The sequence below is a fragment of the Vicugna pacos genome, chromosome 10 (assembly GCF_048564905.1).
Source record: "Vicugna pacos chromosome 10, VicPac4, whole genome shotgun sequence".
NCBI classification, from domain to species: Eukaryota; Metazoa; Chordata; class Mammalia; order Artiodactyla; family Camelidae; genus Vicugna; species Vicugna pacos.
Window position 1 is genome coordinate 61,294,441 of NC_132996.1, and position 4,657 is coordinate 61,299,097.

Sequence of the window (4,657 nt, forward strand, 5' to 3'; positions counted from 1 at the left end):
GTCCTTACGATTGTGTGACTGAGGTTTCTGTTTTCTTGTTGGTCATAAGCTAAGGCTACTTTTAGCTACTAGAGGCTGCCGACAACTCCTTGCCAGGTGGCTCTCTCCGTAAGCCCCCTCGCAACACGGCAGTTTACTTCTTCCAAGCTAGTAATGGAGAGCAAATCTCTGCAGTGTGTGCTAACCAGGCGGAACCTTGTGTGTATAATTGTAACACTAATCACATTCGCCACATTCTGCTGGTTCCAAGCAAGTCAAAGCGCCCACGCATACCCAGGGCATGTCTTCCACAATCGGCTATGTAACTTGTAGAGAGTCTGCTGTGTACCAGACATGATTCCAGGCATGTTTTGTTGATTATTTCATTTAATCCTCAGACTACCTTATAAGATGAATACTACAAGGGCTGTTTTACAGATTTGGACATTGGAGGCAAGAGAAATTGATTTTGACTTGTTGAAGGTCCCACAACCAATATATGTCAAATCTAGGTTTCAGACTCAAGGTTGATCTTAAAATAACCTTCTACCCTTCAGACTTTACCTTTTAAACAGTTTGTCCCAGAAAACTCCTTAAAAATTGCCCTCTTCTTCCTATTTCTCCAGGATAACAACAGAAATAGGAAATACACATTCTTTGCTTCTTGGATTCATATTTTCAATCATAGTCAGAATGAATTCTTTCTGCTAAGAGGGGATGTCCAGATTGAAGCTGGCTCTTCGAGGAAACATTATGTTGCAGTAAATTAGGGCAGCCTGCCAAAAGAGGGAATGAGACCTGACCTGGATTTTCTCAATGCTGTTAGAAAATAATTATAATAACATGTCATAGTTACATAGTGAGTTATCAATTGCTGTCACATTTTATCTTCGGTGTCCCTGTGAGTCAGCCAAGAAGGCAGAGATTTTTATATATTTAGTGTAGAGATTATTCTGTGTATACAGTTTTGTACTTTGGATTAAAAACTTAATGTTATTGCATGCACATTTTCCCCCATATTCTTATGTCTTCTCCCTAAACATGATTTTAGGTACCTGCTTAATATTCAGTTCAATGGATCTATCCTAGCTTACTCTAAAATATTTCCCTAATTTTGGCTATTTAGGTGTCTTCTTCTTTTTCACTATTGTAAAAAGTATTGTGATAAACATCTCTGTATGCACGTTTAAGACAAAGTCCCAGAAAATGAATGGCACATGACAGTCTCAAGCTCTTGGTCCATACAGAGGCGTGAGCATAATAACCCCTACTCTTCAGGAGAGGAAACACACTTAGAGTGAGACTTGCCCAAGATCAAATGGCCCATAAATGTACAGTTGAGACTGGGATCTGAGTCTTCTGCTTTCTACAACTTTCTAGTTCTACCGTACAACTAGCTGCTCACAGTCTGCTCCTTGGACCAGTAGCATCAGTAAACTGGGGAGGAATGTTAGAAATACATTACCTCAGGCCCCACCCAAGACTGAATCAGAATCTGCATTTACCATGATCGTGAGATGCCTCTATATGCATTAAAGTTTGAGAGCACTGCTTATGACACATCTTCCCAAATAATCCAGTGACGTGCTTTAAAATGAGGCAAACCACCACTGACTTTGGTGTTACCAGTTTCACTGCAGCTTTGAGATATCTCTTTCACATTTCCTTAAGGGCTGTGTGCAGTGTGCCCACCTCATCAAGGGATTTGTTAATTTCATTGTGAAACATCAAAATCTATAACTTGCCTCCATATTACACCTGGATATGGCCAAACCCTCCTGCTCAGGATCATATAAATAGCATTTTGAAATAATTTTCTGTAAGTATCATAGTGAAGGAGAAAGGGTATTATACCAGGAATTCTGGTCCAGGTTCCAACATTAACAAGCTGGGTGATCCTGGGAAGCCTCGGAATCCTTCTTTATTGAATCAGATTCTGAGATGAGAACGTGCTTTGTACGTTGTAAAGTACTAGACACACCTGTCAGGAGCTTTTATTTAGACATCATCTTCCTTGTGAGAGAAGTGAAGGTGCTTAGACCAGATGATCCTTGGGGCAACTATTCAGAGGACCAGATCCTTCTGAGAAAGCCTATTTTAGGTTGGATTCCACCTGTGCTCCCCAGGAATATAATGGCAGAATCAAATCAGGATGGGTAAGAGTGAGAGCATGGAGGAACTGATCTTCAAAGTCTCTTTTAAATCTGAAAGCCTATGATCTTTTACCATTTCAACATGAAAAAGGAATGAGAATTGTGGTATCAGCTGGTCATTTTATACAGCTACCTGCTTCCGGGAAAAAGAGCAGCTATTCTATTCTTTAAAATTTGAATTTATTTCAAGTCCCATTTGTGGGATTAAAATATTTCTTTTTGTATGTGATTTGATCCATTTCACTTGCCTTAAGCACATTCAGCAGTTGGAGACCAGGCTCAGGTCTTCTCAGATGTCATTACCAAAGTCACTGATCTCTGGTCTGTTTTCCTTTTTTCTCTCCATGTATCACCTTTCTTAGAGGAAAGAAGTTAAAAGCTTCATATCATCTCAGTTTTGCAACCACATTTCTCAAACTTAGAGCTGAGCAGCATTATGACTAAAGCAGCAGCTCTTATTCGGCCGCTTGGAAAGACAGGTAGTTAAAGGAATTTATATGTCACATGCAGCAGATTTTTTTAAAAAAAGAGGTCAACAATAGCTATTTACCCTGAACATCAAAGTAATATCTTCAGAAAAAAGAAACGTATTTTTGAGACTAAAATCTCAAACTTTTCTTTTGTTTTACTGTATTACATAGAATCTGTTTTCTTCAAATAAATCAGATTATCTTTTCCTTTTTTCTTAGAGCTCCTTTGATGTGGGGGGGGGGTGTTAAATTGAGCTTTTTAATATTGAGAGGTCAGTATTTCTAAAATCCCCGGTTCCAAGAGGTGGGAAAAAGAGAACAGAGAGTATTTCAGTTACTTCCAGAATATTTGCACAAGGGTCTATTACTTAATGCTTCTTATTAGGCATGGATGGGAAATTAGCCACTCATTCATTTTACACATATCTGGTAAAAGCTTATTATGTGTCAGACATGCTTAGAGATCCTGGGTGAGAGAGATGGCTCCTGCCCTCAAGGAGCTTAGGTGGAACGGTGCTCGTGGAGAAGGGTACACACAGGATACTACAGAGATACCAGGGACAGAAAATTTCTCTGAAGGGGTTGAAGAAAGCTCCCTAGAAGAGATGTCCCTTGGGCTGAGGAGGAGATAGCCAGGGGATGAGGAAGTGAAAGTATTTCAAGCAGAGGGAAAAGCAAATGCAAAGTGCAGAGGCAAGTGAGAGAATGTCAAAGAACTGAACGTGACTGGATCTTGGCAGGCAGGTGGAAGATGGGGAAAGACGCAGGAGCTGGGGGCAGAATACAATGCAGTCCTTGCCAAAATAAATCAGACGGACTGAGCCAAAGCCTCCACTGTATAAAAATTTCAGACTAGATTTACTTTACAGGCACTTTAGAAATAATACCTGTTAGAGGAGGGAGGGTGTAGCTCATTGGTAGAATGAGTGCTTAGCATGCACGAAGTCCTGGGTTTAATCCCCAGTACTTCTATTAAAATAAAATAAATAAGCCTAATTACCTTCCCCCCCAACAAAAATTAAAAAAAAAAAAGAAATAATACCTGTTAGGAATGAATTTTAGTTTGGAGAAGGTACCATTTCAAGAAATCCATTGGCATCATAGTTCTGATTTTGCCTAGGCTTAATTTTTTTTTTCTTTTTCTTTCTCCCTTTGAGTGCAACTGCTTCATCTGTCTTTGGAAGAAAATGAAGTCTCAGTACAGGCCGCGTTTCATGCAGTGCTCATTTGATCTGGCTGATTCAGGAAACAGATGCATCCTCTTGGTCTTAGCACAAATCGTTGGGGTTTCTTTTTTTTGGTTTCACCAAAGCCAGATCTATGTCTCGATCAGCACAGAGGAAAAAAGTAATTACTGAAGTATTAGTGTGATTATTATTTCCTGATATGAACTGCTGCATTCCTTACTAGTATCTGGTTCTCTCCCTAGGCTGGAGTTAGAAAATTTAAAAACAAACTCTTCTCAGACATAAGCCTATATTAATTATTTCTAAACTTGTTTGCATGAGAGAACTCTTAGAGAATTTTAATGAAAAGGATAAAGCCTCTCCTCAGAAAAATTCATTTTCTCACACCTACACAATGCAGCACAGTTTTAAGAGGTTCACAAACTTCTTTTTTTTTAAACTATTACACTTTTTTTCCCAAGTGTCTTTTTTTTTTTTAATTTAGTGTTTTAAAGTTTTTTTGGAGGGGAAGGGGAGGTAATTAGGTTTATTTATTTATTTTAAGAGGAGGTACTGGAGATTGAGCCCAGCATGCACTCTACCACTTGAACTATGCCCTCCCCTCTTTTATTTTTATTTTTTTGTAAGAAATTATTTTTCTATGTATTTGCAAAGTGAAAGGGACCAAAGAATGTTGTCAATTGCGAACTTTTTTTTTAAATGGAGGTATGGGGGATTGAATCCAGGAACTTGTGCATGCTAAGCATGCACTCTACCACTGAGCTATAACCTCCCCACAAGAGGTTCATGAACTTCCTGATGCCCTTGAGGACCCTTGAGGAACTCTAGACCCTGATGACGAACCTCTGGTCTCTACAGTCAAAAATAA

General features: G+C 39.1%; 2 long non-coding RNA genes across 2 annotated transcripts; one reads left to right on the forward strand and one right to left on the reverse strand.

The window, feature by feature from the left end:
- Positions 1–348: 348 nt before the first annotated feature.
- On the reverse strand, positions 349–1,839 carry LOC140699036 (uncharacterized). Its single transcript, XR_012077072.1, has 2 exons — positions 1,725–1,839; positions 349–755 (listed from the first exon to the last, which is right to left on the reverse strand). It is a non-coding gene; the product is annotated as an uncharacterized lncRNA (long non-coding RNA).
- A 101-nt stretch (positions 1,840–1,940) lies between these two features.
- LOC140698784 (uncharacterized) lies at positions 1,941–3,961 on the forward strand. The gene is made up of 4 exons (XR_012076735.1): positions 1,941–2,135; positions 2,495–2,611; positions 2,822–2,874; positions 3,787–3,961. It is a non-coding gene; the product is annotated as an uncharacterized lncRNA (long non-coding RNA).
- The last annotated feature ends 696 nt before the right edge of the window (positions 3,962–4,657 follow it).